Raw genomic sequence first — 13747 nt, 5'->3', positions numbered from 1 at the left:
GTATTTTCTAAATATAATCACATTTTCCACCAGTAATTCCAAATTCTTCGCCTTAGCTCCAGTCCAAACAGTCTGCTTCAGTCACCCAGTCTCATGAACTCAGGGCAGCTTTTAAACTGAAATCAGAGCTTTTTGTTTGAAACAACACAGGAAGTTGCATCCTGCTGCCAGGCCTGTAGAAACAGTGGGCTGTTTTCAGGTCCAAACATTTACTCCTCTGGTCTGTTATAATCCAGGACTTTGTGAGTGTAACTCACTGGTTGTGTCAGCTCAGTGATAAACATGACTGTTTTGGTGACAACCTGTGGAGCTCAACCAACCAACAGACTGAAGAGAAACCAGAATGAGATGGTGGGAGGACAGAAGTGGGAGCCTGGACTCACTGAGCCACCAGAGGTAAGTGCATGTCTGTTAAAATACTCATTTACTTTTGCAGAAGTGTGAAGACTCTAGGCCTTCATGGGACGATGAGAAGTTGATGGGAAGAAAAAAAAAAAAAAAACAACCTTCAGTTTGAACCATGTGAAATCAGTGTTTAGTTTGATGAGGGAAATGTTTGTTTGTTGCTAAGACCTGTTCAGGAAGCACTGACTGCTCGGATGACATTTCTTCATGCAAATTGAAAGTAACATGATTAATGGAGGAGAAGTCAGAGAACATCAGAGGCCTCTGGAGCAGCATGGACTCTACTGGAGGTTACTCAGTTGAACTGGAGTGGGATTAACATTAGTGGGTTGAGTTGTTTCTACTCACAATATTGAGTCGTTTTAAGTTGTGAGTCCAGATTTCTTTGTCCTGGTTGTGTATCCTGAGAATCTGTTTGAACCTCAGAGATGCAGTGTGGGAAAATGTCTTGTTTTACCACCATCTTCATTTTAGATGGAAAACTTTCTGAGTCCATTTAATCAGACGTATTAAAAGCAGTGCCATGCCTTAACAAAGTGAACACATTCATAGAATTGTTCATGGTTTTAAACTGATCTAAACACAAATGCTCCATCACATGTTGTTTTATTTGCCACTGTTTTTTTTTTTTAAATGCAAAATCCAAACTTTACTGTCAGTGTGACTGCTGCTTTATTCTAGATGATCCTGTTGGTAAGAAACCCTGTAAACCACAGTTTAAAGTCTTCACTCTGTTTTTAAGAGTTGGTTTGATGCAAACTGTGTAAAAATGATTTTCAGCGAGTTTATTAAAACCCTGTGACAAATCGGGGTCAGCAGAAGTTCCTCAGTCTCACACACTTTGATGTTTATCTTGACAGCAGAATAAATTGGAAAAACAGCTCAGATGCTGCATTTGAAATAAATCAGTTCTTTCTCTGAATAAACTTAAAGCTTTACAGCATTTAATATCAGTAATCAGTTACTATTCAAAGTTTCTGCGTATTACATTTTGCCAGAGGGAAACATCACAGTAGAAGATGAAAACCAGATCAATTAGATGATTAAAACATACTTGTATTTGCTGTTATTTTAATATATAACTTGTATATTTATTAGTGTCCCAAGACTCACTGCAAGTCAAAAGGATGTAGTCAAGTAGGTCGTCTGTTGTTGTTGGTCCTCATGTTTTATTCAGTCCACACAGCGGCGTCCTGGTTAGAAGAACAGTTTTTTTTTTTTTTTGCAGCTTCTTCTTGTCATTAGTTCATCAGTTCTGGAATATAAAGTATTTTCCACACTAATCCTTGCTAGTAATTCCCGGTACAGGCAGGAGTTACTCATCAGAGAAGTGTCGTGGCTCTATCAGCTTGTTGTGTTTTTCCTTCTTTGTCAGCTGTTTGACTTCACCTGAAATTCCTTCCTTTCTAAAAAAAAAAAAAAAAAGAAAAGAAAATCTTTGACCCTTTGCTGTTTTCATCCATTTAAACAACGCTGCCAAACTGTCGCCTACACACATCTGTCTGCCTTCAGTTCTTTTTTTTTCACTCTGCAGCACTAAAATAACCACGGCAGCCTCACTCGCCGGGTGTTTGTCTCCTCGAGATGAACACACTGATGTTTTTGAGAGAAGCCTTTTTTCAGTCTGTGTGTGTGTTTGAATGTGTGTGTGTGTGTGTGCCCCTCTGGAGGACGCCGGTTTTTCTCTAAGCACATCCCCTTGTGCTCCGGCGATGCTCACTGCCCTGGAGCCACACCGATCCAACAGCGGCCCACACACTGCACACACACACACACACACACACACACACATATACGTTCAGCATGTGCTGTGAACTGTGATGCATCACTGAAGATGCAGCCTTGCTAATGTGATGTGCCATTATTTGCCTTTGCCCTTTTTTTTTTTTTTCTTCTGCCGACGTTTCTTCCCCCGGCTTGGATTCTCAGCTTGTTGTTTACTTTCCTCCCTTCTGCTAATCATCACTTCTGTCTTTCAACCTTTGTCTCTATGAGGAAATGCGTTAATTACCAGGGATCATTACGCGTCACATATTTACATCTTGAAAATTGGAGGATTAATTAGAAACTCACTTGCATTTCTACTCAGAATCCTGCAGAGCCATGATTTAATTTGCTCTCATGAAATAGTTATGAGTTTGCACTATGTTCTGTGAAGAATTGATTTGAATCAGCTGGACGGTAGTTTGGAGACAATTCACACAGATCCTAGTGGACTCAGTGCAATATCTCAGAAGTCTCTGCATGTAGACAGAATAAAATCAATAAATTTTTATGCTGGATGGTAGAAACTAGAAGGTAGAGGTTTTTGTTAAAGTGCACACGTTTCTTGTCTTAGTGTCATAATTTTCCTTTAAAGAAAGAAACAATAAACAAAAATCCAGCCCAGTTTACCTTAATGTACTGTCTTAATCTGTTCTCGGGACATTTACAGACAGAACTTTGTCCCTATAATGAAGCAGGTGAACTCCCTGACTTGATTTATGATGTTTCCAGGATAAGATATCCTCCACCTGTTCCGGCTGTCAGCTTCCTCCAGCATTTCTTCCCAGGCAGTCAGCAGAGTGAGCGATGGTCTGAGCCCACGCCGTCATGATGTATCCTGCTGTCACGACCGGAGCGACTGGCTGAGCGTTTCAATACAGATCAGAGAGCGTTTAGAAATCTGTGGCATTTAACCCTTTGAAGGCTCGCGCACATATCAGAAACACCCAGCATCCAAACATTCAGACATAATAAGATGTCCGTCTTTGTACTGGCCGGTATAAACTGTGTAGGGACCCGCAGAGGAGTTTAATGATGGGCCTCCTCCTCCATACAAGCTGCCTGGAAACTCCGGTAATGAGCTGCAGTCAGCTTTGTGTGTCACGGTGTCACACACACACATATCACCACCTGCCGACTGTCACCTTGTTCCCTAAGTGCTGCAAATACACAAAAGCTTCCAGTGGTAAAAATACAGAGACGTGAGCAGCAGATCCTTCATGGATTACACTTGTTTTCAGCAGATCGGAGGAACTTGAACACCACCCCAGGACAGATAATGCTCCATCTTCCTCCTTCACATGTGGCGCTCCTGAATAGGTCGTAGGTCGACGCCTTTGCCTGTTAACCACAAACTTTCTGCAACCTTACTTGAGATGTTGGGTTTGACTTCATGCCTTAAGATGCTTTAACCTCTCAGGATATTGGTGTGTATTATAGCAGCCTCCTCTTGTTCAGGACATGTTTTCATGGTGTTTTGCCACCGACTTGTGAAGTTGAACCATCTGGAAGCCACCTGGAAGAGAAACCGTGATTGGAAGTGGCTGCCATGACAGTAGTTGACCACATGGTGGCAGTGTTAAGACACTAATCTGACCAGGCTCAGTCAAACCTTGACCCTGGTCAGACTCACTGCAAAGAAAGAATCAGAGAAGATACATGATGGTGTTTGATTCACACAAGACTTTAAAGCAGTTTCAGCGTGGTTGGATGATTTAATTAAAATACTTCAATTTAAAAATCACTTTCAGTAATGATGGATTCATTATGAAGGCTATCTCTTTGATCTAAATTCAATAGGTTTCATTTATAGTAGCTCTGCATTATTATATTTATGAAAGCAGTGTCATCAGAGGTTACAGCAAATGTAGATGAAGCAGCTGATTAGGAATAGGAGCTCCGTTTATCTGTTCAAGCGTGACGTGCTGCTGAGTCTCAGACATCAGCTTACACCCTTCTATGAACCTGCATTACACTGAAATCTGAAATGATGTCAGGTTTTATTGGGTAGATCTTATCTCCTGGTGGGAATCACGGGAACGTCGGAGCTACTGTCAGCTCTGCAGCTCAGATGTTGAAGGAGACCGAGGCTTGAAGCTGTGTGTGCTCATCACGTTTAGTTTTGTGTATTGTTTGCATTGTACGTTGCTTTTTCTGTGTTTGGTGCCTTTTTTTTTCAGTTTTCATGCATATGCAGTTTTAGCAACATCTATATTTTCAATGGTTTTCTTTGCAGAGTTCAAAGATGTTACTTCTAACATGTTTGCTGTGAATGCACCTTCACTTGAGCTCAAGATAAATGGGAATAAACCCCCCACTCTTTTTTTTTTTCTTCAGTGTAGTCAGGGCAAGTCCAGCAGGCTCCATCCTTTTCATCTCCCTCACCACCAATCAGATACTCCCTCCTTTACAAGACCCCCGCTTGCTTGTCAATCACTCCCCTCGGGCGATAGGTTGGAGCGAGACAAAAGAGGGAGGAGAGTGAGAGCGAGTGAAAGGGGACGGAGGAGTGTGTGTGTGTGTGTGTGTGTGTGTGTGTGTGTGGAGGGAGTGGTGGTGGCTGGAAAACACAGGGATGGGATGTTGGAGAGGGAGCGGAGCATGTAGAGTAATCGCTGAAAGCGGATCCACTGTCTTGAAGAGAGATGAATGAATGGGGTCAGGGACGCCCCAGAGAATAAAGAGCGAGGGAGGGAGGGAGTGAAAGGGAGAGGAGACGGATCGAGAGGGAGGGAGAGAAAAGTGGGATAACAGAAAGGTATGGACTGAGTCAATGGATGAGGTGGGAACCGACTGACGGCCGTGGATTTGAATAACGATGAGGGACAGAGAGGAACCGCCGGAATCAAGTGCAGGAGTGAAGATGATGAAAAGGGAAGTTTAAATGGGTGGATAACTAAAGAGGGAGGATGGGATTTCACTGGAAAGGGTTTGAGAAAGTTCAGAGATAAAGAAACAATATAAAGAGAAATATGGAGGGTTTCAGGGAAGGCGGACAGAGAAAGTCTTCAGGGACGAGAGGAGGAAGAAAGAGATGCTGCTGCATCGAGCTTTCTGGGCAAAGTTACTTGTTACTGAGGAGAGAAGACACACTAACAATCAGGTTTCTTGAAGCGAAGGCCCAAACTTTTTAAAGTTTTAAAATTCGATGAACACTGACAGTTTCATCATGCGGTGTAGAATCCACTCAGTTCTCTTTCACTCACAGCAGTTTACTGGCTTCTCCTTTTCAAATTTATCAGAGCTCCTTAGTTTACACACAATAAAAACTCAGTGTGGCTGAAATGGTTCGAAACACAATAAAAATGGAACGATTAACTTATTAAAAAAAGACTTGTTGAGGCAAATCCAGATAAGTCTTTAAGATCCTGATTGACATGTTTGAGAGTTTGAGTTAAGGTTCACATTGATGTTAATTTATAGTGTGATTTCAGCAAATTATGTCACCGCAAAGTACCCAGAAGACATGGAAGCACAGTCTATATGCATGTACCTGAGACTGCACTATCACAGCAGCTCTCTCGATTTAAATCTTTATGCACCTGGAATGAGCTGGTTGATTGCAGGCCTGGTGTTATTACCATTATTACCATAATGCGACTCCCAGAAGATGCAGAGCTCACAGACCTGCTTTTACAGATCGACTGCTGCTGTGCAGGCTGGAGCTCTCGGCGTCTCCATCACCGTCCTTTTTTTGCTCCACGTGCCACCACCATCCACATGCTGCTGAGGAAAATGCGTCAGAAGGAGAACGTGTGTCTTCCCTGCATGAAGTAATGTTCTCCTGTCTGCACGACAAGCCTGTGTGTCCGTTGAATGTGTTTCTGAACCGCACTGATGATAGTACACGAGTAACACACAGGATAAAGGAATGACGCTGGAGCGATGCGGGCTGTAAAACATGAATAAACTCCGCTCTCCAGTAGCAGGCAACAGGCAGCAGATTTATCTGCTCCTCTACCGGAGAGGAGCGACGCAGCCGGCTGTGACGTCCGCTGCTTTTAGGCTTCTGACATGTTCGCGTCAACAGATTTAACACAGTCCTCAAGACTGCACGGAGCTCATGCCTCTGCAGCACGGCGGCTGAGACGGCGTGTTTTGATCCGTTTTCATCCTCCAGAAGGCAGAGTGTGTACTGACTCAGCAGGAAGCTCAGAGAGAGGAGGAGGATGCCGGGAGGCAGGAGCAGAGAGTCGGGGTGAACTGTGAGCGATTGGGCTTTCACACACCTTTACATCATCTGAGCTCGGGCCAAATTAAAAAAAAAAAAAAAAATTCAAACTTACTTCACTGATCACTAAACTAAAATCCTTTTCTCGTTCAAACAAGAAGAAAAGTCAAGTTCAGCACAAAAAAAAGCAAAGGATCATTGATGTTATCAACCCGCGTAATTAGTTTATGGCTTTAGAGAGAGCGTTCTGCGGTGCACTCATATTATTTTATTATACCGGGCATTTACTCTTCATTTGCTGGGGATTATTTTGAAGCAGGAATCAATACACACTGGGTGCAGTTGTGAGTTATGTAGGGCAGCCAGGCAGCATGCGTCAGATTATCTCATGGGACTTATTGACCACATCCTCATTGTGCGATATAAACATAGTGATTTGTGAACAATGTAGAAGTATCAATAACGATTCAACAATTCGCTACAGTTCCATTTATATCGCACCGATTACAACAACCTGCGGAACTTTTACATAGAAAAATATGAGGAACACAATTTTAGTACTGTTTACAGTGGAAATGGAAAATGTCCTTTTTTACTACACGTAGTAAGAACATGAAGAGTGAGAAAGGAGATAATCTCAGTGAAGTAGAAAGGTCTATCACAAGTCTCAGCATATAGCAGCTTAGCTGCAAAAATCTCCAGGGAGGCTTTAGTCCAAATTACTGGCTGAAGAAATATATATGATGATACACATCACTAAATTCAGCACAGAAATAAAAATGTGACAGAATTCTCTAAAACTTTTGTTTCTTTTATCAAAATGTTTATAACACACTTTTTATTGTAGTCTAATTAAAAAGCTGACCTTAATGTGCATGAATCAATAGCACATTCAAGATTTGCTGTTTTTCTTTTAAAGCCAGAAATGTTAAAGTTGATGAATCAATAAGTATTAAAGCTTCCAATGTTCATCTATTGGAAACGCACCACGTCTTCTTTGATTTTTCCTTTCAGAAAAAGTAATGACAGAAAGCATTTAGCTCTCTGACATTATTACCGAGGTTTTAAGTTCACTGAAGTACATACTGTAAGTTTCAGAGTCGTACTCTTTGATTCATATGCGACCCAGTAAATGCAACCTTTGGACCTTTAAACTTCAATTAGGAGCAGCTTGGTCATCTGAAGCATAACTGCAGAGGTGACATGATCAATCAATCTTTATTGAGAGAGCACATTTAGGACATTGATTGATTGAGACACCACCCAAAACTTGATCTCACACAGCTTTATATTGTCTGCTACTTGCAGCTCTAATCAAATGACAAATGCAGTGATCACAAAAGGGAAAAAAAACACCAAACAGATCTTAAAACCACCAAAAGCGTGAGTCCACACACCCGCGGTGCAGTATTCACCCCTCAAATCTACTTTTAAAATAAACTGGAAACAGGAGGAAGAGGAGTTTTTTTTTTTTTTCTGTATTTCTGTCTTTGGCAGGTAGTTTGGAGACTTGGTGTGGTCATGTGAGGACGAGGTGGCACGACATACACACATACACACACACACACACCTCCTGCTTGCTCTAATGGCCATTTCTAAAAATTTCAGTGAACGAGCCCCCGTGGAGTGAGCGGAAACAGCGGCGCACGGTAAACTGATTTACGGTTCGGATGGGGAATCCATCCAAGGAGGACTGCTTGATGTCAGTGGAGCTGTTAGCATGGGGGGGGGGGGGGGCAAATCACCTCCCAACAGAATATAGACTGAGCGTTCTGCTGCAGTCAACACATGGGGTATTATGTGCACCTCGTGCCCCAACATTTAATTTCCAAAACAGTTGCAAATGCAGCTGTCAGGGGCAGACGCTGTGTCAGTGACAGGCAGGCGGATGCTGGGGTGGGGGTGGGGATGGGGTGGGGGGGGGGGGGTTTGGTCACAACGAGATGGAGGAGGGTAGGCCAGGCCTGTGCTTCACAATAATTGAATAAATTGAGAAGTGGATTAAATCAAATCGTATAAATTAGGATTCTGGGTATACCTAATTGCTGTGAATTGTGGTTGCTCGCCCAAGGCTACGGCTCGTGGAGGGGGTGGGGGGTGAGGGGGTGGGGGGTGGGGGGGGGGGGGGGGGATGACAGTAGCAGCTCTCATGATCTGCCATTGGGAGAAATCTCTCCACCGTATTTATTTTCTTTTATAGCTTCTGAAATGGGAAAGGAAAATGCTGGAGACAGCTAACAAGAGAAAAAAATTACACAAGATTCAACCCACATCCTGCAGCCTGTTGTGTTGTTGGTTTGTAGGTTTGTCCAGGTGCCACAACAAGCGTGACAATCGCAACACCACAGGGAACTTACCGTGAAAACAAGCTTGACAACTGGACTGGTTAGATGAAGCTACACATTCTGGTTATGGTTTTATGTAGATGGTAAAGCTGAAAGCAAAATAAAAAGGAGGATCTGTTGTCATGCTTTATGTAAAAAGTGCATAAACTAAAATACAAAGCAGAGCAATCAATTTTCTATACAGTTTACAGTGTCGTCAGATTATTTCTCACACAGGTCTTCTGCCAGGGAGACATCTTAACAGTCAAATAGGATTTTATTTTATTAACTTTTATTATCCAGTTGTGATGCAGAACTTGGAAAAAATGAAAATTTGCACGATTGTAATACGACTTAAGGTTTTAAGACTTGTTTTCCTTGAATGAAACATGTGACAATATGATAATTAAAGACTTAAATTAAAGCTATTGAAACCTGTAGCGGGAGGCTGCTGCAGCTGGGGGAGGTCTGACACCTTCGAGTCCTGAAATCAGCAGCCTGCGTTCAGGTTTCTGAACCTCCCGTCCAGCAGAATTACAGGAGTTTCAGCAAACACAGCAGTCTGCCCGACCTGTAAAGACCTACCGCTACGCTGAAGAATCGGAAGATTTCTTTCTTTTTGTGATTTTAATCACAGTCAGAACACACAAGCCTCGGCACAAATAGTTCAGAGTTTGAAAACTCCTTTCCCACAAGTCCCATAACAACCTGAAAGCTTTCAGTACAAACGACATCTATTGAGAAAAAAAAATACATTCAGGGAAGGCAGAGAGCTTGAAAAAGTCACAGCAATAATGAAAGTAAGTTCAGCAAAATGGAATTAAATTGATGGGGAAAAAAAGAGAAAAGCTCAAAGGACTGTGACAAGCTGTGTCTAAACCTCCAGCGATTCTGATCCAGTCTGACACCAACTAAAGCAATCGATATCGTTGATACAGAGACAATTCTCCTGAATATGAAAGTTTGTTGTGTGTAGAAAAATTCAAATAACTAAAAGACTCGGACTTATTTGACTTTGAGCTGCTCGTCATCGTTGGAACATAATGGAGAAATCCCAAACTCAATCAACTTACATTTCAGTGGAGTTTAAATCCTCTGTGATGTTATGCAGCATACTAATCCCATCAGGCGGGATGACAGTGACAGAACATTTTAGCATGGCTGAGCTCAAATTTGTTTAAATTAATTTTGCACCAAATCCTCTGAAGCCGCTGCTGCTGAGTCATTCTCACTTTTTGTCCACCACTGTCATGTTCATTTGGACGTTTTTTTTTTTGACATTTTTAGCCAAATAGAAACTTTTTAAATAAGCCAAACTGCACAAACTGCAGCTCCAGGTAAATAAAAGTTTATGTTGTACCTTGGAGTGAACTGAGAACAGGATACGGCACAGACTGGGGAAAATAATTGAGAAGAATAGACTTGGAGTGGTGACAGCTAGCAGGTCCATTAGCACACAGATTAAAAAAAACAAAAAAAAACTTTAGTAGCATGCTTAAAGTGGTTTGGAGTAAGAAAGTTCATCCCTGGAAAAAGGCAGCATGTGTTGTTGAACATGTAAATGTTCAGTATTAATGAAGCTTTTCACTTATGTGCATGTCGTCCATAAGGTGCAGAGTTGGGGTCCGATACTCAAAAAAGTAAAGACTTACCCGTTACTCGTTACGTTTGAAAAAGTAGTGCCTTACACTACTTGATTACTCCATGGAAATAGTAACGAAGTTACACTACTCGTTACTGCATAGTGCTCCACGGAGCTGTGCTCCGATATATCCTTCCGCAGAGCACTGCGCATGCGCAGGTCTGTGTATCAAAACATGATTTTAACTGATTGAAAAGAAAACACGTCTTTTAAAATGTTTAACCATTCGGATTTACTTCACGTGCTAATACGCCGTCCCCTGGACCACTGGAAGGAGTATTTTGTCCACTTTCGTAGTCCGGCTCTGATTGACTTCCAGCTAAGCTTCGAGCTAAGCTAACTACGATGCTAACAGCTGAACCAGCCACTGGACCAGAGACACAGATAAGGTATTTATGAGCTTGTCTAACTTTGTCAATGATAGGGAAATGGCGTGGGTCCCTAATCTTCGGAGTATTCATTTAAAAGGGGCATTTACAGTAGGAGGGAGTGCAGTGTTGTCAGTGGGGCAACCAGTGTTACTTTGACGGTTCCATCAGCCCTGACCCGGAAGAGATAGCGAGTAGTTGTTCGTATGGCCACCGTTCCATTTACTGGTGGTAATAAAAAGAACTCTGCTTAAATAATAATAGTTTGGTTGCTCTATTTGCAGTAATTGTAAAAGTAACGATCGTAGCGTTTCATTTGTAACACTAGTTTAACTACCAGTCTAGAAGGAGTAGTGCGGTTACACTACTCGTTCCCACCAAAAGTAATTTAACTACTTGTAACGTTCGTTACTTGTCGTTACATACCCAACTCTGACAAGGTGTGCACGAATCCATCCACATTCTGTCACTTCTTTGCACGGTTGAATGTTAAGTGTAGAGTCGCAAACTGCAACGTTTCTGCATCTATTAAAAATATGATGTATGGTAGAATCTGAAAGTTAATTGCATTTTCACTTTCTGAAACATTTTTCATTCTTCCTTCACCGTGCTGAACCTCTCCTCTCCATCTCTTCACCTCCAAAACACTCTTTCTATGGCCGCTCATTCCACTGATCTGTTTTCAATTAACCTAATTACTCATGAATGAAATGCTCCACCGGGTTTCTTCATGACGTGGCACAATTTTAATTTGTCCAATCTTTTGTTGCCATCGCTCCAACATTACTTGCATTAAGTCTTCAGTCTCAGTCACTGTGTGTGTGTGTGTGTGTGTGTGTGCGTGCGTGCGTGCGTGGCATCAGTTAACTGGGTCCCTCTCTCCCACCCCTCAGCGGAGATGGTTAGATTTAATCTGATAAACTCTCGATGCAACAGCTGTCAGACCAGACCCGTCCTGTCTATGACCCAATCTCCCCTCACTCTCTCCCTTTCTCTCTCCCTCTCTCGCTCTCTCTCTCGCCCCACCCTCCTCCTCCCAGGCTTAATACCTCACTCACTACCTCCTCTCAGTATCCGGGCCTCTTTCACTCTGCCACTGTGTGAGTCGATTTAGAAAAACACGCCGAAGCAAACCCCCAAATGTGCATATGTGGTTTTACACACACACACACACACACACACACACACACACACACACACACACACACACCATGAGGTCAGAGGACAGAGCTCATGTATCGTCCATTATCCATCTCAGTCCCTAATCTCCAGCGGATGAGATTCTGGTTCAATAAAGCTTTCTTTAGTAACAAAGCTAAACAAAGACATGAGCACACTCCTGCATCCATTTCTTGTTAACTGCTTCTTTTTTTTTTTTTTTTTTTTTTGCATTTTGCATCTGATCAGAAATTGCATCCGACACGGTCAGCGTTCCGCAGAAGGACACTTTGAGCAGCAGAACCACACTGTGCACTGACACTAAGGGAACCTTTGACCTTTATATCACGGCAGCTTGCCAGTGGGTCGTCTTGCTCTCTCTCTCACTTGCTAAGCTTTAGCTCCGCTCTTGGATTATAATGGCATTAAGTGTTCTGTGGTTGTTGAAAGACTCGCGAGGAAGTCTTGTTCATTAATAGCCTGAAAATCAGGAAAACAGTAAGCCTGAAACTCCAGCATCGATGAAAGACCCACAGAGGTTCTTGTCTCAGTACAAATTTACTTTTCCAATCTATCTGTCTGTCTGTCGCACATTTTTATTCTTCCAGAACTGAAAGACACCACACACACTATTAGATGAAAAAAGCTCATGATAAAGCTGTTTCAGTGTGATTTAATGCACCTCAGTTTTCATTCCAGATAAGGAAAGCATTTATAAAGAAAAGTTCACCTTCTATACTGGTCACTTTGCATGATTAAAAATGTTCCTGTCTCCTTCCTGCACTCGGCATCGTCTGTATAAAAAGTTAAACTCCTGCATTAAAACACATTTCCTGCAGATTTCATCTCAAAAAGTACAAAGAATGAGGTGGAAAGGAAAGATGTGTCTCCTCCCTCAAATCAATCCCACTTCCATTTCTTCCAAAGTCCATTGAGATACTTTTGATGCAACCTCTCGGGAAGTGTGTTTTATCCATTTTCATGTTGATTTTAACGCTTCCTGACAGCCTTGGTTTCATACTGCAATAAACAATTCAGGTTTATTTGTACATTACTGTTGCATTTTTGACCCTGCAGAAAGAAACACAAAAATGAATCCTTTAGATACATCAAACTTCAAGCCAGAGATGAGCTGGTGGAGGGAGATAGAGATAGAAGACTACTCTGAAAACTGGGTAAGCCTTACATTGAGAAATACAGATCAGAACTTAGCAGCAGTCTTTGAAAATCCACCACAGAAACGAAGCTCGCCGTCGAACTGTGAAACTGGCTCAAAATCAAGGAAAGTCTCCATCAATAGTTATTAAACCAAACACTTCTGACTCCGTGGGTTTGTTTACAAGAGGAGCTGCTCTTATTCCTTTTTCACTGCTTTGACGACAACGTTAATAGAAGTTTCCTTTCTTGGCTGTGAAACTGGAACTGAGTGTGTCTCAAAGCTATTAAACAACATTTAGTCTGTTTTTTTCCTCAGTTTCCCAAATCATCTCCAGTTTAGTCTTCCCAGGTCCTTTAATTAAGTTCCTTCTCTAAAAGTGCACATCTAAGCCTCCTGCCATTAACACACACACACACACACACAAATGCAAAGGCGCTCGCTTTCTCCAACTGTTTTGTCGTCACACACACGTCCACACGCGTTATCAAAGTGCATATCCAGCTTTAGAGATTGGGAAGGAGCAGCGGGGAATTGAGGGTGTGTGTGTGTGCGAGTGTGTAATGAACCCCCATGGAGCTGAAAGCACTCTTCAGTTTGGGTGGGTGTGTGTGTGTGTGTGTGACTGGCCTGGAACAGTGGGATATATCGGAGTTCTCACTGAGCTCACACACACTCTCCCAGACCTCATTCAGTCCGACACCCACTTCCAGAGCGGCTGCCAGCAGGAGCGGCGGCGGCGGAGTCTTCATGTCCAAC

Source organism: Salarias fasciatus, chromosome 20 (assembly GCF_902148845.1).
Source record: "Salarias fasciatus chromosome 20, fSalaFa1.1, whole genome shotgun sequence".
Taxonomy (NCBI): domain Eukaryota; kingdom Metazoa; phylum Chordata; class Actinopteri; order Blenniiformes; family Blenniidae; genus Salarias; species Salarias fasciatus.
Note: the sequence above shows the minus strand (reverse complement) of the source record.